This window comes from Haliaeetus albicilla, chromosome 9 (assembly GCF_947461875.1).
Source record: "Haliaeetus albicilla chromosome 9, bHalAlb1.1, whole genome shotgun sequence".
Lineage (NCBI taxonomy): Eukaryota > Metazoa > Chordata > Aves > Accipitriformes > Accipitridae > Haliaeetus > Haliaeetus albicilla.
The window spans coordinates 39,835,616-39,860,902 of NC_091491.1; the positions used below are offsets into that span (position 1 = coordinate 39,835,616).

At 37.3% G+C, this 25,287-nt stretch overlaps 1 long non-coding RNA gene across 1 annotated transcript; it reads left to right on the top strand.

Moving 5' to 3' along the window:
- LOC138686698 (uncharacterized) lies at positions 1-24,648 on the top strand. The gene is made up of 3 exons (XR_011325992.1): positions 1-146; positions 1,400-1,489; positions 24,635-24,648. It is a non-coding gene; the product is annotated as an uncharacterized lncRNA (long non-coding RNA).
- Positions 24,649-25,287: the final 639 nt, after the last annotated feature.

Here is a 25,287-nt window from a genome sequence, read left to right on the forward strand (position 1 = left end):
AAGTAAAGTGAATTTATCAGAGCAGCTAAGAATTATTGTTTACCTGCTGAAGAGGTGAAGAGAACCTGCACTGATACTCAGCATCATTAGCTGTGAAGAATTCTCACAAAAGTCAGGAGGAGTTTTGAATAAACATTGACAGCAGAGTAATGTCCTTAGAGGTTATTTCTGTTTCAGATGAATCTTCCTGTTCTGCATTACCACCTGTGCTGTCCCTTGTTTGACAAATTAAAAAGAAGTGTCACAGATACTTTAATAAAAATCACAGAGTGCTGCTAGTATTTTAAAGGATAAGGCAGTGCCACAGATTTTTGAAATTCAGAGTAATGAATAACAACTTTAAAATATTTCAGTCTCTGGGCCTATTGAACAGCACGATCCATTCCCCTAAAGCCAAATCAATAAATGGAAAACAAAGTAAAATATTTTTTTAAAAAACCATAACAAAGCTGTAACACATTTACTGGAGAAAGGATCAAAGAGCAAATAATATATTTGGATGTTCACCCATCACTTGTTACACTACTGGAAAGTACTCATGTTGAGCAAGAATGGACAGAAAGTATCATGAGCAAAACTTTGTTCAGTAGATACTTTTCTACCTGTTTACTGAAATACACCACTAATCCTGACCTCTTGATTCAATTACGTTGACAGCTTTTGTCATATTCCCATGATGCATTGAGTGATGTTGACTAAAAGGATTCAGGCATATTTTCACTACTCTTATGCCAGATATATATTAGTAGTTTAATATGATAGCTTATAAAAAACACACTTAAATATGTATACAGACTTTTAAACTTACCTTATTCCCTTGCAGCACTATTAGAATCTGTTTTATGTGTACAGCTGGGTCTTTTATTTTGGGAGATTGAAAACTAAAGGTTTTGATCAGATGAATCCTTTCTAAATACACTATTGACATGTGCTGTCAGCTGTCATCTGTCAGCTTCATAATTAATAATCAAGATTCTAACATAGTATTATCTAAAGACAATCAGTTTATTGTTTGATGTTCCTAGATGAAGCTTATGACTTCTTGACTCCCATTTCTCATCTTCAGAAAGCAACATGTTAACTTCCATTGATCAATGTGAATAACATTGCTGATGTGTGATGGGTGCATACTGACTTCTTAACTCCCCGACTTTCACCCTTTCTTGTCACAATACTTTTCCTTCTCTTGCTATATACCCCTTATACCTCTGCCTTCTCAGTTAGACACAGAATTAGCTCAGAGGGCCTGGACGCCAAAGTTCGGTAGCAGGGTCTTCCTCTTCCTACCTGCACAGGTTAAAATATACAACTAGTTCCCAAACCCCCTTTTATAATTACCTCGAAGGCCTTCTGCTGTCTGTCTCCCCTGAACTAGCTTTGCTTTGCCTCCTTGTCCCAGAATTTCAACCTCTGCTTGGCTCGCCAGACACTTCCATTCACTCTGACATGGATCTGGAGATCCTTCCCAACAAACGAACGTGATCCTTAAGTGAGTAAATATACACCAGTTTTATCAGTTTAATTTTTAAGATGCATGTCCCATAGTGGGTAACACTTTCTGTGTTGCTGAACTATAGTTGAAAAGCAGAATTTGTATCAAACAGTAGGAAATAGAGTTAGAAAAGACCTTCAGATAAATCTCCTCTGTTGTCTTACCTTTAAAATGTCATTCCTTATATGTTCTTCTCCATGGGTCTTGTCTTTTCTTGTTAGAGGCATATGTTTCGGGGCATACGTATTTGTCTTTCCTGTAGAATCTTAACTAGTAGTTTCCTGAATTGTTGACATTTGTTTTCTTGGAACAAATTATCTTGATTTTGCTGTACTGTTCCCTTTCTTACCTAAACATTGTCTAAGAATTCTCAAATTTACTATTTTATGGTGACTTTCCTGCAAGTTGCAAGCTTCCCCTTCTCCAGAGCAAGACAGGAAGATGCACATTCCTGTGTCCTCAGTTGGACCCTATCATCAATATCAGTGGCTGTGAATAAATAACCAAACTTTGGTATAACTCCAATAGGAAAAAACAAAAGACTGTCTCATCTTGAATCATACAAACCAGATACTGGACTCACATGTCTCCTGAGTGCTTTGACTATATTTTAAAGTGCTTTGAGTATTTTTTCTTATATACCATCCCACATCAAGATTATTCAGTTCATGTGACATTGGGTGTATTTCTTTTGTGTTAATATAGAAGAAATCTAAATAACAAAAGATTTAGGTTTTTTTTTAAATATAACATTGTTTATTTTCTAGCTATCCTTAGTCATGTTTTTCATAGGAAAGATAGAGATAAAATCAGCTGTACAGCAGAGTCAACCGACTATCCACAGTGAACATCACTGTGTACACCACAGAATATTATATTAGTTAATAAATATGTGCATTATTACAATAGCTATAATAATTGCTGCTGCGAACTGCATCATGTAGTTTGTCCTACTGATTGGAAAAATTACTCTAATTCATCATAACTTCATTTTCGTATCTGTTTTCTTTCACTAAGTGATAGATACTTGATTTAAAGAAATTTAAAAAGAAAACCTGTGATTCTTATTTTCATGGTGTAGATATCTACCTAATGAAAGTGACTTCAAATGAACAACTAATTTTTCATGGGCTGCCAAACAACAATGATTGGCTGCTAACAGAGTATTTGAATTTGCACTACAGCCAATTAATATTGATATAAAATTTAAAGTGCTCACAAACTTTTCCTGGTGCTTGGTATTAAATTTTCTGTGCCCTTAGGAGCATGTGTTTTTGATGTAAGTGCTAGAATTCGTCTTTGATTATTTTCAAAATAGGAACTGGAAATATTTTCTAATTAAGAAATGTGTCACAGTTTGGAATTCTTTGGTTAGAATACATCATTTGGCAACGTACAAGGTGGTGGCTTCTGGCTTGCAGAGGAAGATGATGTTTTTCTGTAAAAAGGTAGCTGTGGAGATGTCAGTAGACGTTGCTCATTGAAGATGAATATGCAAATTGAGAGTTCAAAAACAAAAGAAATATTGTGCCTTGGGAATATTTCCTTTGTTGTTTTCTTTCCTCTTTTCTTCTGCGGAGAGAGCTGTTAGGAGACTAGGAATATTAATTATTATGATAATAATAATTGAGATTATAAACAGGTGAACATGCTGCAGTTTAATGAAAAGGATAATTAAAAGTTGTATCAAATGTGTATTTTTTACCTTTTTTTTGGTTTAGGACTGTCTTTTCTCCTTATTTTTATAAAGGAATCTGAAGCCCCCACTTTATAAAAGCAGTTCTGAATAATTTATGTAATGAATGGATGGAAACAAAAATGGAATTTATAACTCAGTGATATTTCCCTGCTTATTGTGCAAGAGGAGGAGAAGAGTTATGTGATAAATTAACTGTAAAAAGGAGTGGTAACTTGCTTCATAGTGAGTAATAAGTAAATCACAGTGTTTCATGAAAAGTATTAATAGGAGCACAGTTTGATTACATAGGAAATCCATTGTCGTTCAGCATTTAGTTTACATTTCTAGGTAAAACCTGGTTTATAGCAGAGACATTTTCTAATGTACTTGGAATACTCTGCTTCCTACAATAGGCCTGAAGCTCCCTGCCTGGCTGGATGGCTGAAATGGAGCCCTTAGTTAAAAAATCATTTCTTTTACTAAATGTCTTGTATCTTTTGCATAAGGTTGGGGGCTTTTTTTGTTTGTTTATTTTTATCCCATATGTGTTCAAATGCAACGATTCATTCTCTGCCAAAAAAAATCTTTAAACACAACTGAGTCTTAAAAAAATTAAGAGTTCAGGCAACAGCTATCAGAATGGTGTCTGTACCGAGTCCCAGCATTCTAGATGTGCCTAATGCAAGCTGGTGAGATTTTCCCTGACATGTACGCTAACTAGCAAACATTTCACTTTCAATTTTATCTCTCTGCCCACTATACACCTCTAGCTTTATCCTATTTGTCGCACAGCATTTACTAGAGATAAATATAGTGCGAGTAGACATTGCATTTGCTTTTGATGATACAGTTCAGAACTGACCTTCGTTTCTCCTGTAATCTCATTGCAGAGTGTTCCTTGGGCAGAAGTTACCAAATTGTACTGAATTATGCTGAGCTGTGGTGGTCTGGAGATAGCAATAAACTAAATGAGTAAGTGCATCCTACTTTCTCGCAACTTTCTAACCAAAACTCTACCTGGACTGTAGGGATCTTAATTTGCCATTCAGCAGATGTTTTGCTGCATGGGTGGCATTCACATAAGACTGTGCATGACTTGCAAGATGAAAAAACAGTGTTACCCACCAGGTTTTCCAACTTTTTGTAATTTTCTCTAGATACTATTTTTTTATTCATTTATCCCCAGAATTGGTTTAATCCCTGAATGAAGTCCTGAGATGTGCTGGGCACCATTTACATCAGGCCTGAAATTTCAAAGTAAATTTTATTATTGCTGGTAGAAAGGAAACCAGACCCATGCACACAGCTGTCTGTCCGTTGCAATAAGGTTGTAACCTGTGTGCCAGGTTTAGAATCAGTGGGAAATAGGACTTTTCAGCAGTTCTTGAGATTTTATCCACTGTGTTTTTATGTTGGCTTGAAGTTTATAACAGAAATATGCATTGGCTACAGGTATGCAGTCACCTAAAATAATTTAATATCTACTGTTACAGTTTAATAGTAGGTCACATTGTTGCTTGGAAGCCCTATGTCCTTTTTCAAATACATTCTACTATAGTAAGCTATTGGGCTGTCGTTGTCTGGTGGACTAGGCATATTCATAACCATGAAACATGCTAGAATTCTACGTGTAGGCAACATTCATGCTTATCTTTACATGATACTAAGAAATGTAATGCTAAGTTATTATTTGAGGAATCTATATGCTCTTTCTAGCATCAGCCTATAGCATCAGAGGAACATAAGGGAAGATGCAACCTAGCCCGTGGAGGCTTCCAGGTATTTGTCATCTTTATAGCTGCTAGAAATGTGTAATAATAACACGGTGAAGTTTAATTCCAGAACAGCTGCTAAGTATTAAGCTGTGATCCGAGCACACTTACTGTTGAAAATGTGGTTCTAAGGGAGAAGTTTTACAAACTATTTGGAAGGAATTTTAATACTGCAACCTGCTTATGGGAGGACTTTCTTCAGAAATGACAGAAAAGACCATGGGATAATTCTCATCTTTGTTTTGCTCAAACAGATGTTTCTAAGCGCCTACTAGATTCAAAATCCAGAGTTTTGTTTTCAGGCAGGACTTTGGGCAAAATCTGCTGTACAGAAGTGTGGAGTGAAATCATGAAGTCACTATTATTAAGATCACAATTTCAGTGATAGTATTTTTGAAAAAAGACTGCAGGTTTTGACCCATGCTTTTTCTGATTTAGCCAGGGCAAATTTCTTGCAATCCTATTCTCACAATGGCAGCTTTTATAATTAAATGTGGTCAGAACTTTAGACTCCCACAAACCAAAACAAAGCCTTTAACAAGCTGGTTATTCTCAAGCTAGTAAACCAGTTAGCCTGGTAAAATCCATGCTGGAGAACACCTTCAGTACATATTCATTTAAGATGTCTACTGAGTCACTTACTGTCTGCACTTTGAGTATTGCCTCTTAGAAATAAATATGTGTAAAAATATGTGATACATATGTGATCTTAAAATTTTTTCACAGCTCAGTTGATTATATTGAATCACACATGAACACTATTTAAAGAAAAAGAGGAAAACCAGGGAAGACGATGACACACAGTAGCAGAGGTTAGAACACCAGAGGTCTACTACACAGGCACTCATTCAACCTTGACAGCAAGCATTAGGTAGGGCAATGGTCACAACTGGAGCTTAATAGCTAGCTAGTGAGATTAAGGAAGAAAAACAGAAATTCACAGGAAGGAAGAAAGAAAGGTGTTTTATTTTGCACTGATTTTCATGAGGTAAAGTAGTCTATCATTAGAAAGCGACAGGTTGTTTGGTGTGCTAGCTGGAATTTTTGTTCAAATCCCAAGTTTTGCAAGATCTGGCTGCAAAGTGAAATGATGTAGGTACCAGCTGAGAGAATGCTTACTGTGCTATCTGGATCCTTCCTGCACAAGAATTCCTGTGTTTAAGTGTACCATCACACTGACGTCATTACTAGTTAAATGACAGAGAAACACACATCTTTTCCATGAAAATAATTTTTTAATTAATTGAATCATTTGCAACCCCTTCATGTGTCAAAGTTAATCAGAAAGGTCTAACTTACTCTCAGATATAGGACTATTTGTGAAAAGTATTGTTATGAAACACTTTTTCAGACCATTTGTACCTTTGCATGCTACAATCTTCGGCTTATATTGCAAAAATAATTACTTCCTTTAGGTTGCCTTTATATTAAATATTGAATTTGTTAGTTAATAATAGGTATAACTCAGTTCTGTGTGATTAAAAAACCCATCCTGATGATGCGAGTTATGCCAAATTTCTTGAATTTTGTATTCTTCTCTGGAGGCAGCATGCAAAATAGAGGAAATATGCAGCTGGTTTATTTGACCTCCCCTCTCCTTTGACAATAAATAATGACCTTACTTAAGAAGCTGTTCATGAACCCATGAAATTAGCATTATTGAGCACAAATATTATGTCTTATAAGTCATTAATTATTAACAAGCTCTTTGCTGAGCTTCTCTGTGAAGCCACTGATTACAGCAGACAGGGCAATATACTTAAAAGTATAGGTGGTCTAATCATATAGTTTGTCCCAGCTGGCATTTCAAAAGCATCTGTGGTTTAAAGGCTGGACTTGCAAAGAGTTTTAAAACCACCTAAATCTAACTTTTAGAAATCAGTGACACCCTCACTGCTAACGAAATTCTTGAGGTATTTAAGTTTTGCTCACTGATTCCGTTTTTCTTTCTCTCAGTGCACATGCACACCATGAAGCTGTGACATTTCTGATTCTTTTGGTGTTTGTGCTGTGTATGAATTCACAGATTAGATTTCCTGATTGTTCTTTCTTTGGGTCTGATACAGTAGGCATTTTCAGAGCACTGATAAGGCAAACAAAAACCGGTGAGAAAAATGTCTGTTGGCTTCCCCATGAGTAAAAATATTCATCTGGAGTGTGGGAAAGAGTGTAATTTCTTTTTTTCATCTGATTTCAAAATCTGTACCGAACATAAGTCTTCCCCCCATAGGAGGATTTTAGTGGCTTAATTTTAGCTATTCAGTAGTGAATGCCTCTCAGTCATTCCTGTTTAAGTTATCCCACTTAAAAAGTTAACAGATTTGGTTTAAGATAGAGTATTTCAGATTTCCAAAATCAATATCTTATAATCAGGTAATTATTAGTCCGTTTCTGATTATGCTACACTTCAGTTATACTATACAGCACAAGTTAATTTCAGCTGGAAATAGCAAGGGATAAAGATTGAGAAGAAGATTTACTACTGTGAAGTTGCAAGTTGAGGTATGTTTGGATTTTGGATCTAATGTCCATGACTTTCACAGATTTTGAGGGAATTAGGTTCTAAAACATAAATGAAGTGCATTAGTGAAAATTTCCTTACTATGTGCAGTATCAGTTTATTAGTGAAAATTTCTTGAAGTTCCTGACACTGTATCTTCAGATGATGTAAACCAGTACAGCTATATTGTCTTAGTGGAGTTATAGTGGCCACGGATCAAGTGTATATCCCTTTAACTCTTTTCAGGAAGTCTAAATTGAGATTAGGAAAGTATTTTGGTGTTTATGCAGTTACTAAATGGTTCTAGTTGTCATTTCATTTGCGAAAAAAAAGATAATAAAAACTTGGGCACGAATTTTATTATATTGAATTGTGCTGCAACTGCAAACACACAATAAAAAGGCAGTGGGTATATCATAGCACTTTATTTCACGCTTAATCTTGTAGTGCTAACAACTTTGTGCAAAATGAAGTTCTAAAGTTGCACAAGGTAGAAGAGCTCAAATCTTAGCACATTCAGCTGGCTGAAAAAGTGAAAAGGAGATAGAACTACATTTTCTGCAGCATTTGCTCAGCCTGTAAAATTAAATTCTGAAGGAGTCTTGAAACTCAGATATTATTATGGACACTGATTTTGTTAAATGAAAGACAAACCACCAGTAATTTGTGTTCAGGCAAACTGGTACGTACAGGACATGCACAATCAGATCTCTTTTCTTGTCCTACTGGCTGCATCACCACACGCTTCCATCACTGCATGAAACTATCACAGAATGTGTGAGATTGTGGGCTTTTTGAAGTGCATATTACATTTTTTTTTAATTCTCTTTTCAGAGCCTTTAGGGTGCCTGGGTTCTGTTTTTTTAGCTTCGCTCTTCAGCAACAGAGAATTGAGTTGCTGTAGCCACTAATAAAAAGCTGTAAAAATAACACATGAACAACCTTTGAAGAAGTCTGCCATAGAATTAGATGCCAGATTCAAGATGAGTATATTTAATACAAGAGCAGCGTTAGTCAGGATTTCTGAGTCTCATTCCAGTCAAGGAAGTTTGTTAAAAGAGAGGAATTCTGTTTATCTTCCAGTTAATGAGACAGGATGGTTTCCCTTCATTTTCTCCATTCATCAGACTCTGACTTCTTCATGGCCGACTTGCAATGCAGTGGGTTTTAGTGTTGGTAAACAAAGTAATGAATGAAACAAATAGAAGAAACCCTAGGCTGCTGATCTGGGTGCTTTCAATATCCCCTCGGATAAGCCTTCTGATTCATTAACAGAGTCTTTGTAGAATCCCTAGACCTTTTAGATTCAGTACAGTGTGCTCATCTCTGTTCATTTGGAAGGAATCATGCTTGATTTAGTTATTTCAAATAGTAATGTATGTCACTTGATAATTTTCCTTAGCTTTCATAGATTACATATTACCTTGCATTTACATTTGATTTGCTGGCACATATTAACATTCAGGAGTTTGCGGATTAAGTATAAATAGAATGAGCCTGCTTGCCAGTCCAATTCCAGTGAATTAATACCTAAGTGTGAATTACAACAATCGTGTCCTACGAAGGGTACAAAATATGTGTAAGACTGAGAAGTGGAAATTTTCACTTTATGTGATGTTTCCACAGAGTTTTCCCCATAGGTCACCAAGCTTTTCAGGTAAGTTGGGACATATATGCAATCAAATTTTCAAAAGCTCGATTTGACTATGCCTGTATTGCAATCCAGAAGCAGAACTTCAAGTCAGCTATATATAATTCAACCAGCTCTAAATAAAATGCAAGTTGTAGCAGTATGACAGTGACAGCATGTAGCTTCATTGCAGACTGACTGAAAACCCATTTTGGATGCCAGAAAAATACCTGGCTAAATAGCCTAGAGGGAAAATGGTGCATTCTGCCTACTCGCCTCTCAGGAGACGAGGTAGTTTAAAATTAGTTTTCTGTCAGTAGGTATGCTCTCAAGGGAACCGCTGAAAGTGCAGTAGACTTGTGCTTAGGTGGTTTTAGCCTATAGGCAAGAATCCAGCTGGACTGAATTGGCAGCTGCCCGGAGAGGTGGGTATGGCTATGGTGAACTGCAGCCGCTGAGTATCAAAGCTTGGGGATGGTAAAGTATTAATGCAACTGTTGTATCTTCAGTCATTCCCAATTAGTGCAGTAACACTGTGATTTTATAAGTAACCAATGCCTTGCAGGAGATAAATGTGTTGCCTTATTGCTAACATTTGAAATGGTAGGGACTGGACGAATATTTGCTGGAATAGGAAAACAGGTGCACTACCTGATGTTTAGCATATTTTCACTTTGAAAAATGGAGTTTTACTGAATATGGGTGAGTTCCTGTAGAAAAGAAAAGAACAATATACTCCAAACAGGACTGCTGGCATCTTTTGCATGGTTGCTTATAACAGACCCTGTATTTCACACAATCCCATGGACTCGTACTGCAGAAAAATCTTCACTGATGGGTTCACAGAGCTGTACTTGCCTATGGGCTCTTTTTAATGTTAGGGAAAGATTGTGTTCACATCATGCTCGATTCAGTAGTGCCAGAGACTATGTCTAGGCTACAGAGCAGTTGAATTCTAGGATACACTTCGTGGTCTTAGAGCACTGTCGGTGTCTTCCCCCAAAAATTGTTCCTGGGCTTATTCTGGCATGAGTTACCACTTCGACTTGTGTGGGAAATGCCTTAGGACCCCCCCAGCTTAGACGTAGCTGGCAGGCCAGTGAATCTCTGCAGGGCAGTCACCTTAGTTGCTCCTCTCGGCATCCGCATAATCTGTACCACACTATTCAGATTTCTGCTTTTCATGTCACGTTGGCTGTGTGTCGGCTGAGTGCTACCAATGCTGTAACACACATCGCCAGCTGCTGCACATCGTTTCTACACATGAATCTCTCTGCCAGATTGAGTTTAAAATATTAATCTACGACTTTGTGATAGCCTTTCTAGGTGATATCCACAGCTTGCAGAACTCATTTAGGATATTTTCTTCCAAAGCTGCCATCTTTATAGATCTGAGAGAAAAACATCTTCACACAATTATGTCAGACAACTCAGATTCTCTTCTCTTTTTTTTGTTAATCTGTTCCATGGTTACTAGTTGGATATCATCTCTGTTTCACAATTCATTCTTTTCTTTCTTCTTTTTTTTTTTTTTAATTTAAGATGAGGCAGTGCTAACATACCTAGCTGAAGTTTTTGATCCCTGGGTACTTATGGCACGTTGTTCCAAGCCTTGTAAGTGCTGGACTCCAACCTCTATAGAAGTATCACGGTAAATTATTAAGGGCTTCTGGTTTTGTACGTTATGCCTTACAGCTTTGGAAGAACTTTATTATCAGAAATACTGAAGGCTAATGTTAACCCTTCAAAAGGTTATCTGAATGCACTGTAAGGAGTAACTTCAGCTTCACCTTTTGCTTCAGTGAAATGCTATGTTTTTGGCGAAAAAATTCTGTTGTTCTGATATGCTTTTTGCCTCAATTGCAAAACTGCTTCAGTTAATCAGTTTTCACTTTTTTTCACTTTGCCTGGCAGAAAGGTAACATTTTAAAATAGTTTAGTAATTTAGCCTACTTTTTTTTACAATCAGGATGGAATAAAATGTAAATGAGTGGTATAGACCTGGTCCATACCCATCAAAGCCAATGAAAACACTCTAGGTACTATGTAAAGGCTTAAGTTCAGTCCACCAGTGAGCAGTAAATTCACCACATGAATTTTTTGTAGGCCAATGGAGGATCCATGCCACACTTTGGGACTGCAGGTATTTGTGGTAGCAAACAAACTAAAGAGAAAAGTTATCTTCAACTTGATATTTCCATCTTACTTCCCAGAGCACTGTACGATTAACAGCTTGCTTTTCTTCTTTTTTTTAATGGCATGATTTTCAAGTAAGGTCAAACCAGATGAATGCGGATATAAATGGGCTCTTTAATTACAAACAACTCTATAGCTTTTGCATAAACTACCTTGGAAGATTTGAATGTGTTATTTGCAAGTATAAGACAAATGGTTGTGCACTTAAAGTGTCATTCACAAAGTCACCACTCGCAGAAGAAGTGAGTTAGAGCGTGAACCGCCTGTGTGCCTGCACCAGCCACGCACCCCTTTGCCACAAGGAAAAATTACCCCATTGACCTGCAGGGCACCATGGAGACAGAAGTATTCATTTAGGCAATTACTGTATACTAGCTGATGAGCTATAAGTTCTAGAGATATTATAAAACAGAGTCAGCTTCACAGGAAATTTTCTCATTTCTGTGCTGTAAATCTCACCAGGTTGTCTCCTGCCACCATGTTTCATATACTGTTGGCAGATAATAATGGATTCAGTGCTTTTAAAACTAAATTGGCTCTCCATCACTAAAGCGATACACAAACAGAGAGCAAATAGAGACAGTGCAAAGGTTTCCTATCTCCTAAAACCTCCAGTAAGGTCAGTCCTTTTTGAAGAGAACTCAAATATCTGAGGAGGGAAGGAGGGTAGGGAGCAGGCGGCAAGGAGACCTTCAGGATATGTCTGTCCTACAGAGCAGACGGTCAATGTATACCCAATGATGAGTCACATCACCTCTTTCTGTCTCGTTGCTAATGCACAGAAATTCTAGGAAAATCAGTGGAGGGCTCTTTTTTTTTTTTAATAAATTTGATAGAAAGTAGTTTTTTGAAAGGTGGCTAGGATAAATGCAGGTGCCAGGGCTATGTGCTGCACTAAATCAATGAATCCACTCTGTTTTACTCCCCCCCCCCTTTTTTTTTTTTGTTTTTATTACTAATTTAGCTTGCATTATTTTCCTAATACTTTGCCTTTGTTCCTTTTTGCTGTCCTTTCTTGCACGTTTTTAAGGGTATACTGTATTTCTTTGTCGTGTCTCTTATTTTCGGGTTCCAAAAGGAAAAATACATTCCAGTCTTAAAAAAAAAAAGGTCTTGCAAATTTACTGAATGCATACACTTTCAGAGGTTTTCTAGGAAGGGAAGAACTGCTCAGTGCTTGCAGCCCTGTGCACTTAGTTGTGGTTCAAAGCTGTCAGAGTCGGGCATTTTCTGAGCTGTTCTGAAGTTTTCCTGGACTTTGGAATTTGGGTTAGGTATTTTCAGTAGACTGGGCATATGTCCTATCAGGAATCAATAGGAAAAAAAAGGTGAAACAAACACAAAGTTACACAGGGCCAACATTATAAGCAAATAAGTACTTCTTGTAGCTTTTTTGTAATTGCCCTTCTGCTTATTTTTCACAGCATCACGTGAACCCCTGACGCTTCTGCCAAGAATCTAGGGTCTTATTTAAGTTGAATATATGTTACCATTTTAAGTTGCCTTAGAGTGCATCTTACATAATTACAAGCCAAATACTTTTATTTTGATTCTTTTTATCATTATTTAGAGATCCTCCAGGCCACACAGCATGTCCTTGTGAAAATGTAGCAGCTACCAAAGCGATGACTAAAGTGACTGTACTTTGTATAACACCAGCAGTCAAAAACCTTAAAAGCTAAATAATACAAAACATTAATGGCTGGTCTTTTTCATGCATCGCAGCTACTTTAGCAGATATAATATTATTAGCTTCTTCTGTTCACAGTAAATTAGATATGCAATCAGTAGGGGTAAGAGGCAGATTTTAGAGAATACGAAAATGGCCTGTAAAAGATTATTCACAACAGCAATTAGCTCTTGCTGAAACTTGGGGCAGGTAAAGTATTTTGTAAACAGTAAGAACCATGGTTTCTTTCTAGAAGTTAATTCAGGCAAGGTACTTTATTTCCGAATGCTGCTGCTGTTTTCCATTTTGTGGGTGGAATCACGTCTGTGGCAGGTGGTTGGTGGCAGCGGCTGCAACAGCTCGCAACTTGTAGCCAAAGGAGTTTTCCTGATATTTCAAGTAGTGGGAATCTGTGTTGCGTAAAGGATTTATAACTGGCAGGTTTTAGAAACAGTTGACTGCAAACTGGTTCAGCATGGCAAGGCCTTATCTATGCCACAGTTCCAGCTGGCTGCAAACCATTTAAATCAGTTATGTGACTGCCTGCTCTGGCAATAGCATTCTGTGTTTTTCTCCCCTTGGTTTGGCAGACATCTTTGGTTCAGCCAGACTCCATTTTGTTGATGCTTTGTGTTTGCTAACTTAGCTCCAGTCAGTTAAACTTGTGCCATAGGGTTGCTAGAGACTGCTAAGAATGACATTTGGTCTACAAAGTTTTTAATGAGAGGATGATGATGAGAATCTCTCTGAATACCTGTGCTTTATTCAGAAACCTGCAGCTGCTTTACATGTTTTTTTGATGAAATCTCAAAGAAGTCCTAAAATATCTTCATATGATACCCTTTTACCGTAAAGCAAAAAACTGTCATGCCAGCAAGTTAGTCTTGAATTGGGAACAGAATCTAATACTTTCTGTTTCTCAGCCCTGCATTATAATTATTAAATCACTACCTGAAATATAACAGAAATTGAGGGCTAGGTTCTCACTTGACATAAAAACCAACCAGTCTCAGAAGCTATTAGGAAGGCTCAAGTCAGAGAGACCACAGTGACTTACAATATCAGAGTAGATGGTTCTGACTCCTTTCTTAAAATTCTTTCTTCCAATCCATATGGATTGACATCTAAACTCAGTGCTTGATTTAAAACAAAAATGGGTAGCTGTAGCACTGGGCTTTCTTTTTTTGCCTCCTTTTATTTTGAAAACAAATTGAAGGAGCACTATAACTGTATAATGGCGTGATAAATCAGTCAATTTACATCTGGCAGAATAAAATTAGCATTGCCATTACTTCATAATAGGGCATGGCTATGACTATGGAATTGATTTCAGAGTAAAGCCGATACATTACAATTTTGTTAATATTGAATTTTAAATAGGATGATAAATTGCTAATCAATGCAGTTACAGAAGCAAATCAGGAAAAAACCCCTATTGTTTACTTTTTTAATTGTGTCATTTTACTGGGCTTCCATATTAGGAAGTTCAGATAAATATAGTATATAATATATAATATATAATATATATAATATATAAATAGTGTTGCAATTACACTGTGGACACTTGTGCAATTCAAGGAACAATCTTCGTTAGACTGAGAGAGAAATTTTCCACTCATTTGTACTCACTATAAACTTCCACCATTTTGGGTCCACTGTGGGCTTGTTCTGAAAAGATGGACCACTGCTCTTGTGCTGTTTCATATCCTAAATAAAATAATCTAACAACAAATGGAAGGAAACTTTGGTTAATTCCTTCATTGTACAAAGTACATTTCCATTTGTTTTTTCTTAGCTGTGTATACTTCTTATTCTAACCTATAGACAGAGTTTAGATTTATGAATTTATCCTAAATCTGAAGGAGGTTTTAGTCAGAGGAATTTTGCTCTTTTTCTTACTTCCAACTTCTGTCTCTTCTGGTGGAGAGACCATACCACCAGAGATACCTCCATCATGTCTCATCTCAGGTATGTTTTACTGAACTGATAAAGCTAATGTATGTGCATTCTTTGCTAGGAAATCTCTGTGATGATAGAAGTAGAGAAAATATGAAATCGCATTCAACCTGCCCATAGGCTTGGAACAGAGATCTCTTATCCTATGTATAAGTTACTGGAAATCCCTCTCACAAATCTGCACTATCTAGAAGAGAAATGGAAATTCAATAATGCAGTGATGCTTCATTCTGGTGACCAGCATCGTTCCTTTATAAGAAAAGAGAACAGAGGCTACCTCTTATTAGAGTGAGAAGGAGTTTCAATTAAAAAAATGAGTATTTGAAAAATACTACTTTCCACATGTCTTTATTTTAGCTATTGCTTTCACAACTCCTGTAATCTAAGATCAAACACAAATTACAACGAAATGGCAGCTTGCAAAATTTCCAGAACATTGAAATGAAATCAATTACTAAATCAAACTGAATTCATGAAGATGTAACTTTAAGAAGTACATATAGTCTTTCTCTTCACCTACAAGATCCTCTTTAATATGGACAGGGTAATAATCATTAATCGTTTCTCCAATGAATCCCCACAATGAGACACTGCTCCAAAGTGAACAGAATATGTTCAGTCTCTGGGAAGAAATGTTGAATAATAAACAAACTTTTGCTCATGCTGTGAAGTTTCATTAATATAAGTGGGAGTCTCAAAGATGTTCCCTGACAACTGTTGGAGTGCTCTCCTGGGAAATACTGGCACTCCTCAGAGAAGTGATGTGAAAATCTTTTGCTTGGGCAATTTTCCATAATGACTGGGTTATTCCACAAGCATTCTCCTGAAATCAGTTGAGACATTCAACACATGTGAAAACAGACATGCCACCATCCTTTGTCAAATGTTCTTGAACTGCACCCAGCAAGCAGGCTTACCAAAATAAGGTACTGCTCAGCGTGAATAGGAATGACAAGATTTGGCTTCAATATCATGGAAATATATTTGTCATTCTGATCCACAATGACATGGGAAAAAGTCTATTGCTGCTAAGGAGAACAACCATTTTACTGTGAAGAACCCTGGCACTTAAGAATTCAGTGTGTTTTCAACCATTTTCTTCTCCCTCCCCCCCTCTCCCCCCAATTTCACAACAATTTTTCCCTGAAATGGGCCCTTTATTTCTAAATCACTGAGATATATAAACCTAAACCAGTATTTCCCATCACTGGAAAAAAAAAACCAAAGCATTGTTTTTTCTGTCCTGAAAATTGTTGTCTTTTGCATCCTATTTGCCAAACAGCTTCCTACCACCACAACCCCCCCAACTTGTATAAACATCTATCAGTAGATTTTAATGATCTGCTTAGCATTCCGAACTATTTATGGATCTTTAAAATAATCAGTTATCAGTTTCTACTCTCTCTATATGCTGTCTTTCAATTCCTGTCATTGCATGTTTGAATGACTAATATTAGGTCATTCAGAATTACAGTCAGTTAATTTTTAATGTATGTATCTCTAGATAAAAAGTTATAAATCTACACTTAAAAAGTATATTTATAAAATATTCTGACCAGTAGTTTAAGAGATTGTAGGAAAACAAAGTTTCCATCTTGCTTCTGTGTGCTTATGTAGCTGAAATCTGGATTCATACATTGAGGGGATCACACGGAAGAACTCACTACCAGGGAAATTCTCATCATCGCTTTTGTAAATGCGCTAAGTTTTTTCTAATCTTTGAGGTACTGAAAGTGTCCTGATTCCCGGGTTTATCCCAGCAAAGAATAAATGTCTGAATGTCCCTTTGTATGACAAGCTCCAATTAGGCTCTGCAAATGACAATGGGGTGATAACAGTCCCAGAAGTGGTGAGGCAACTCTGCAGTAGGGATTTGCAAACCCTTGCTGGGTTACTTAGCTGCTCAGCCTCTTCACAATTTACGACTCAAAATATGACTCTCGCTTCATCTTCTCATTAGGGCTAAAGCCAGGCAAAGCTCCTGGTAACGTTTATGAAGGCCAGTGCTTTGAATTTTTTCCATGTATAATAAATATTCTGGGCTTGGATGAAAAACGGCAAGTATCTGAAAATCAGACACAATTTTTTGGAGTTGTACTTAACTGGGAGTGAAATAATTTTATCCTGTGACACAGGCTTTCTTTCTGCTGGACACTCATCTTTCAGGTATGGTCATTTTTTTCTGCAATTAAACTGGGACAGATGCATAGACAGGTAGATACATTGTCATATATTCCCATTCTCCTGGTGTCTAACAAAGAGCCATCCCGTCCCTTTCATCAAATAACTCGAGAACAGTAGATCAACTGGCCTTTAAACCTCAAAAGATGACCAGGCAGCATTTTTAATGGGAAAAATTATTTCTTCGCTGTCAGGAAGGGGTGGACCAGTGCTTGAGGAACAGTATGTGAAATAACACATCCTTGGCATATAGAATGAAAGGATTAATAGCCACAACAAACAAGTTCTGTGACTAGAAACTGTAAACAGAGAAACAAATGCTTCTTGTTCAGTTTGAATTTATTCATTTGTCATTGTTTCTACCTTTCCGACATGAACTGTAGAGGTACAAAATCTATGTGTAACCAATTAAAACAGGACCATGCTAACAAATCTATCCCTTTGGGTTACTCTCCAGTAGAGGTTGCTTCTTTATTAAAGAAGCACTTAATTACTCCAGGAAAGTCAAGCGTATATTTCAGCACGATGAAAGCATGCAAATATCAGGAGAGATATTTCTTTAAGATTTTGGTGAGAGCTTTAGAAATTCTGCTCTCCCAGCCACCTGGAGTCATGCCTGGCGCTACGCATGTCACTTTCTGTGCTTTTCACTCCAGGAAAGCCTGACTTTCAGCATCACGGGGATTAGACTATTAAAAGGGTTCTTTAGTAGCGGATTCAGAAATTATACTGCCTGGGACTTCAGGTCATTCTAATTCTGCAAAGACCTCCTAATGAAACTTTTTGATACACCTCTGTCATTCAGGGTAAGAGATGAGTGAGTTTTGCATTGTTTCCTCACAACGTTTTAGTCTGTGCTCTCTGCTCAAGTTTTAACTAGCGCATGTTTGGGAAGGAAAGGGACAACGGGGTTGGACTTGCTGTTCCCAGAAATTGGTATTTTACCTTTTTCCGACTCTTTTTTCAACAGTTGCAGTCTGCACACTGAGGGCACACAGCTCTCTAATATTGTGCCATGGAGGAATTGGCTAAAGATGTCTGCGTAGATACACATGAAAGAGTGCATTTGAAGTTCTCTTTTGTAATGCAACATGGAGTGGGAGATCTGCTGAGGCAAGAGATTTTATTAACCTTTAATCCTTGAGGCTGAAGGTGCAGATCTGCAGGATTAGCCTGTTTTAGCAGTATTTTGGGACTTGCAGTGTTGGTTCCACACCTGAAGTGCAAAAGGATACAAAAAGGGGAGATATCGGTAGGATAATATTCAGGATTTCTAACCTTCTTCTGAGGAACAGAAAGTTATTTTAGGAATGCTTCCTTACAAAGTACAGATCATGTATATAGAAAATGGACCATTCACTTTTGTTGAACATATCATCTGAAAAACTGATGCCTACATGAAGCAAACAGAGGCTTATAGATAGGGACAATTTTTATTCCAGTTTGAGGAAATAACTCTTTCATTTGCTAAGTATTTTTTACACTAGTAGAGATGTCCAGCATTACTGAACTGCAGTGAATTATATCAGGAATTTTATAAACTGTAGCCTTTGTCAAATAAGAAACTTAGTACGTGTTGTACCACTCAGTGTTTTCTCCAATGGTTGCAGCATTATTTCACATGAGCCTCCAGTGAAATAGAGTAACATCCTTTTGTTCAGAAAGTCATCAAACCCAGGGAGCTTATGATCTTTATCAGCAAATTATTTGCATTTCTTTTGCTACAGTATCAGAGAAGGGAAAGAGAGACAGGGAGAATGAAACGAAAAAAAAAAAAGTAGAGCTGTTTGGCAGAGGTTCTAAAGCAAAGCCTGAAGTGTATTTATGGTTATAATTTTGCACAGATCACTTGGTGCTCTAACACCATGCTGCTGATCACAACATAAATCACACTTTAATTTTAACCTTTGCAATTCATCAATAGTTTCAATATCAAATATAATTCAACACTGACACTATTGGTTTACAGGTAAGTGGAATAAGAATGGAGGAGACTTAGTAATGGATTAGTTGGCCTGTCAACAGAGGCAGAAAGATTCATGTTGTCTTCTCTATGTTTCTATCACATGCACAAAGCTATAAATAATGGCAACAGCTAATCAGACACAAGAAAGATATATGCTGTCATTGAAAATCAGTTATTTGTACCATCTAAGCTTTAAAAATTTAGCCACTAAAAGGGAATCCATTTAATAAAAGAGCATTTTGCTGCTTGTTTTGCATAGATATATAGATTTAAATGATTTTCTTTTAAACATACAAAATTATTTTCTTTGGTCATGATATAATAGTTCTGCTTCCGAATAAGTGTTTATGCAAGTCCAGAAAATTAGCCAAATTTTAGGAAAAGACTATCTTATTTGGCCAACCAATTTTTTTTTTCTTTGAATATGGTAAGACTGGAATTTGGCTTATTCACTGCTAAATGTAAAAATATGATATTTGTCTGCTGTGAGCTTTCTTAGTCTAAACTTGTTCACTCTGATCTTGGAATTTTGAAAAATGTCTACCCTCCAAGATTTTCAAGTTTGCAACAGCTCCCTGAATGCTGTCTCCACCCTTAACCCAGCAATTCAATGGGATGAACAGGCAACTAAATCTGCATTGTGGTGGTCATGGTGATGATGGAACAGGGACCTACAGAGGTTGATGAATCTCTGTCTTTGCAGATAGTAAAAATGTTACTGGATGTGACCACAAGTAACCTGATTTAACTTTGAAGTCAGCCCTGCTTTAAATGAGAGAGTGGATCAAGTGACCTGCAGAGGTCCCTTCCTACCCAAATTGTTCTATGATTCTCTGTGGTGACCTGTAGCTCTTGGTAAGAGATTCTGTATTATCTCCTACTTCTTTTCCCTCTCTTTTTATCCTAAACCTGGGGGGGGTTTTGGATCACATCCAACAGAAGCACAAATACCCTTGAAGGCTCTACTTGGGATGAAAAGTCCTGAATACTCAGAATTTGATTCTTCCTTGTCTTTATCCATTCTGTTGACTGAATTATTTCCATCATACTAAATCTCTATATGGAGCTACTAATTCAATGTTGATAATAATATTAATCTTCCTTGTGCTAAACTTTATACCCAGAATATTGACACATACATTCCATTAAGTTTATGGTTTGTGGTATAATGTCAATATGCTGGAATGAAAAACACAGTGAGAAATCATTCTGCGTCAATGTGTCTGTGAGCAAGCCTTCTTCCCTCTCCTTCCTCTTCCCAGGGGTTACAGGGGTTCCTCAGTAAATGCTAAAACTGTTTAGTAACACACTGACACGCATCCTTCAAAACAGTTTAAGATCTTTAAGAGAAATGGTTGGAAAGCTGCCAGTGCTGGGTATGGGATACTTGTCTGCACTTAAGAGATTACACAGCGTTAGCTCTATGAAATGCACAGTGAGTTAGAATTTTCCTCTAATCAAAGTTATGCAGACGCTCAAAATGTTTCTCTGTTTTACATGATTCATACAGATTGTGTGTTACCTCCAGGGAAATACTGAGAAAACTTCTAGTCTGCAGGAATGTCCCAATCTCTATGAGAAGTTTGTGGCTTTGGGTTTTTTTTTCTTTTGAGGGAGGAATGCTGGTGTTGGGTTTGGTTTTTTTACTATACTTGAACATATATTTAATTGGTGGACTAGGACTGTTCTATAAAATGTTAATGTTTGTTACCTTTTAGGAAAATCAGTCCTCTTAAAAATGCTTAGGTGTGTATGTAGTACATTATAATACTAAGGGTATATATTGACTGAAAAAAGTGAAAGGAGTCCTTTAAAGAATTCCTACTCTTGTAGGAGGACATCACATGCAGTTTATCATGTATCATGAATTTTCATTCAACCAAAATACTGCTTCTTCCTTCCTTCCTTCCTTCCCTTCCTGAAATCCTATACAAAATAAAGTAAAATTAATCCAGACCTAGATCTCCATAAATATTGCAAAAAAGTCAGGTAAAATCAGAGTCTCCAAAGGAAGGGTTATACATAAAGTTTTGGGGTCTGAGCTTAAAGTAGTAAAAAGGACATGGTAAAAATTGTCTTTGCATTTTCCAAAATTCATTGGCTTATGTCAGAGCATGGAATTAACCTAGATATTTGCCATTTTTTTTCCTGAAGAACTTTGTCTGAGGAGTACTGTGTGATATCTCTGGTGAAAAGTGGCATATAATTTTGAAGGCAAAGTATGTTACAGTATCATTGACTACTATTATAATATTAGGATAGTAATGTGGAGTAAAAAGAAGCAGTAAGACTAAAACTCTTATTTTCAGATGAAATGATCTGCTATCAAATATTCCGTCCTCTTTCAGGGATTTAAATGTAAAAATACAAAAAGTGCAGCAACGATGGATAGAATGGTACTTCAGCTGCAGGTTTTTTCCACGTACAGAATGTACCCTATGGCTTCTGCTGACATCTGTGGGAGAGGTGAAATCACAGGTACAAATCAGAGCCTTTGTGAAGAAGAAATGGTGATAGAACAGAGTGCTTGGGCCTGTAGAGACTACTGCCTCCTTGTCTTTATAGCAGACAAATATAACTGAAATGGACTTTCAGAAAGGACCTAAGCCATGATTTTTAACTTTCAGTCCTCTCTGAATAAATTACTGCTTACGATCAGCTTCATTACTTTCTCAAAGCCTGGCCATAATCAGAAGTAGGTAAAGGAGGAGTGCTTTTTATCATTTCTTTGGAGAAACACAGCATACTCACCTCACAAAACCGTAATTGTACATTACTTTTCTCTGACATGTTATAGAAAAAAGAAAAGGCATTAGAGAGTAAGGTAAAGAGACTAATCTTGTTGAAACATTACATTCAGGCTAACAGCTTATGTTAGAGGAATACCATACCTCATGCTCAGGAAAGCAGTTTGGTCCGTGACTGGTGTACAAGAGTTGGACATGGAAATTTGAGTTCAGAACCTCCTACAATACTTTGTGTAGGTGGTTTAGACTGCAGGTAATCACGGAAAGTCTCAGCCATATCCCACAGTTAGGTATCACACTGCTTAATGTGATAGATCTTGGGTAGGACCTACCAGTAATATACACATAATAATACATCTCAGTACCACAACTTTTAATGTACAGTATTCTCTTATGTAAAAGGAGATCAAGATTATCCCCAGAACATATTCTGAATATTCATGGATTGGTATAGGTACTGCAGTGTGAGAAGTCTGCAGAGCTGGGACAGCTGTCAGTTGTGTTGTAAGGTGTTTTGGGATTTTAAAAAAATCTTTGCTAAAGGAGGGAAAAATGCTGATTCTTCTGGAATGATTCCTCTGCCAGCCACTTCATATTGTTCACTAGCAAGATTACCAACTCCTACAGCACTCTTTTTTTAAAAAGTCGTTGAAATCATCTCTGCTCCAAAACACCAGACCATAAATACCAGTGCGTTAGATAAAGTCAATGCATCAATTCCCCTGTCATGTCCTACAGCATTCGCAGGTTTGGTTGGAAACAGTTTAGATGGCAATTTCAGACTCTCAGCTCTAAAGCAGAGGTGTAGATCTTGTCAAGGCATTGAAAAGAAGCAGTAAGAAGTTGCTGAATGTACAAGAAAAGGATGGTTTATATTTTTGTTGCCTCTGTTCTATTATTTCTCCTTGACTTGCAATTGTAGTTTTTTAATTGCTTCTCTTTGTTCTTTGAATCACCATTGTTATCTGGAACTGTAATTGCTTCATCTTGAGATCAGCCCTCGAGAGCACAGCGTTTATTTTTCCTTTCCTAGCCATGAGCCACTCTTTTTACCATTTACTGGTCCTGCCATGGTGTGTGTCTCTCCATAGGGCCCATGCTAAAGAAGTGTCATTGCACCTGAACAATGACAGCAGATACTAACCTATAATAAGAAAAATACTGATAGCTGTCATTATTCTTTAGCTTGTTTTCATTACTGATTGTTACTGAAAGAATGTTGTGTTAAATTCAATGGAAAATTCTGCTTCCATGTTCCCTAGCATGTTATCAGCAATCGCTACCCTGGCTTGTAAAACATTAACTCACTTGTGAAAGGTGGGAGATTAATAAGAGGTATTTTAATCTTCATTTATTGCAGCACAAACAGCATGATATGCAAGGGTGAAGGGAGGAACCAGAAGCTATTTTCTTTTTCTTGAGCTGCTTGCTAAATCTATCACTCCCTGAAAAGAAACTTCAGCAGAGTCAATGACAGTTAAGACCCTGACAGATTCAAATAAGTCACAGGCCACACGTGTGTCAACATACCTCTTGGAAACTAGCTTCTAAATAAGTGCCAGCTCCAACAGTTTTAACGAGTGCCCACTGAAAAGCACCCCCAAAGTTCAGTCCCCCCAGAAATCCACGGTGGTCCTGTCGCAGTGTGCCGGCAGCCTACACTGCACAGCCTGTGCTGGTGCATATTAATAGCTCACACTGAAATATTAACACAATCTCTTTCACCTTCTGCTCCATATGAAATGTATTCTTGAATCAACGCACTTGTGTTCAAAGCTCTGCTCGGGCTGTGAAAGACCGGTTTTTAACTATTCCAAGTAGCCAATTTGTCATATTCTGTTTCTAAGGCTTCTGCCTGTTCAAAATCTGTTTGGGACAATCCAGCTAGTCATTCTAGTCTCTTGTATTGTGAATTTTTAATTTCATTTGGAGTGGCTTTGCTTCGGACTTGCTTGAAGGTGGAGGGACTGTTTGTACAAATAGAATAAACAGCTCAGAGCCCTAAAGCCGCGAAGTCACTTTTAAGCCCTATCTGAAGCCAAACTGAAGCTCTCTGGCCCATTAATTTGCAGCAGGCTTCAGTAACGTTGCCAGCTTTACCCTGTTTCAGTACTCATAATCGCAGCGGTACCGTGTGTGTCCTAGGACTGATGCTTTTACAAAGCTCTGCAGCAGCAAGAGAACGTATTTGTCTTCCAGAAGATGGTGGTTCTTTAGCAGCCCTCATATCCTTAACCCTTAACTGCCAACAAAGCAGGGAGCCTTTTTCAGGCCCCTTAAAAGTAGTAAAACTTCTTTCTCTACTTCTCTCCATCTGCCAGGCATATTCAGTTTTCTGTCTTCCTAGGTCTTGCTATAGCAGACAATCACTGCCATTAAGACAAAGAACTCTCTTTCCCTAGATGGTAGAGCTTGTAAAGAGAAAAAAAGAAGAAAGGAAAAAAAGAATGGAGTATTTCTCTGCAAAGGGCACCTGTCTTTTACAAAGGATAAAATGTTGCCAGATGAGCTTAGCAACATTATTAATCAATCGGCAGAGACATCTTTCTTATTTTTTCCCTTTGTTGGAAAAATCTTTAGAAGAAAACAATCCAGGCAGAGGAAGACATATAAATCTCTGCAACCTCAGATGGGGGGGGTTACTTCTCCTCCTTGTTGAGTTAGCCCTGCTGTCTCCAGTAGAAATTTTTTAGGGAAATATATACCTTCCGTTTAAGTTTATATAAAAATGTAGGCTTTGAGCATTTGCGGTTTTTTGTTGTTTAACAAAAGTTGATTATTTCTTTGGGAGCTCCACGCAGCATTGGAATAATAATAATACTTAATTGTCTTTTTGCTTCTGTCCAGATCCTTGATTGAAGAGCATCACCTTTATTGCAAGTTTCTGCAAATGGCAGTGTTTTCCATGCAGAAAAATACCCAGGCAAGTATCTGTTCTAATAAATTATTCTTTGCAGAGATTTACTTAGCTATTGGGAATTGTAGAGAAGTGCATATCAGTATATCAAAGCATTTTACAAACTCTGTAAAGTAGGGAACTAACACTTTATTGATGCTTATTTTAGACTGACAGAAATACTGAGTGATTCACCCAGATTCCCATGGCAAAGACTGCCCTTCCTCCCCTGTACCGTCATTGTTTGGCTCCTATACACATCCTCAGAAGGCGTATAACTGTAAAGTTCTTCAGTATGAATAGAAAATGCTTTCACTAGTGTGGGATTTTTCACTTTCTTTGTACTGCATTAATGAAAACTCCCACTGCCACCAAGGGATTAGGATGGATGGATGCAGGATGCCATGGCAAAGCCCACCCTTTATGGATACAGATGCAGGAGTATACGTCTAAGAGCTCTTTCCAACTGTAGTTAAAATACCTGAATAAACAGAATGAATATTCAGAGTGAAAACTTAAAAAAAAAAAAAAAAAAATCCTGAAGTTTTCTTCAGAAATGGAAAATGAGTGGGGGAAAAAACCCTCATTTTGAAACAAAACTAAG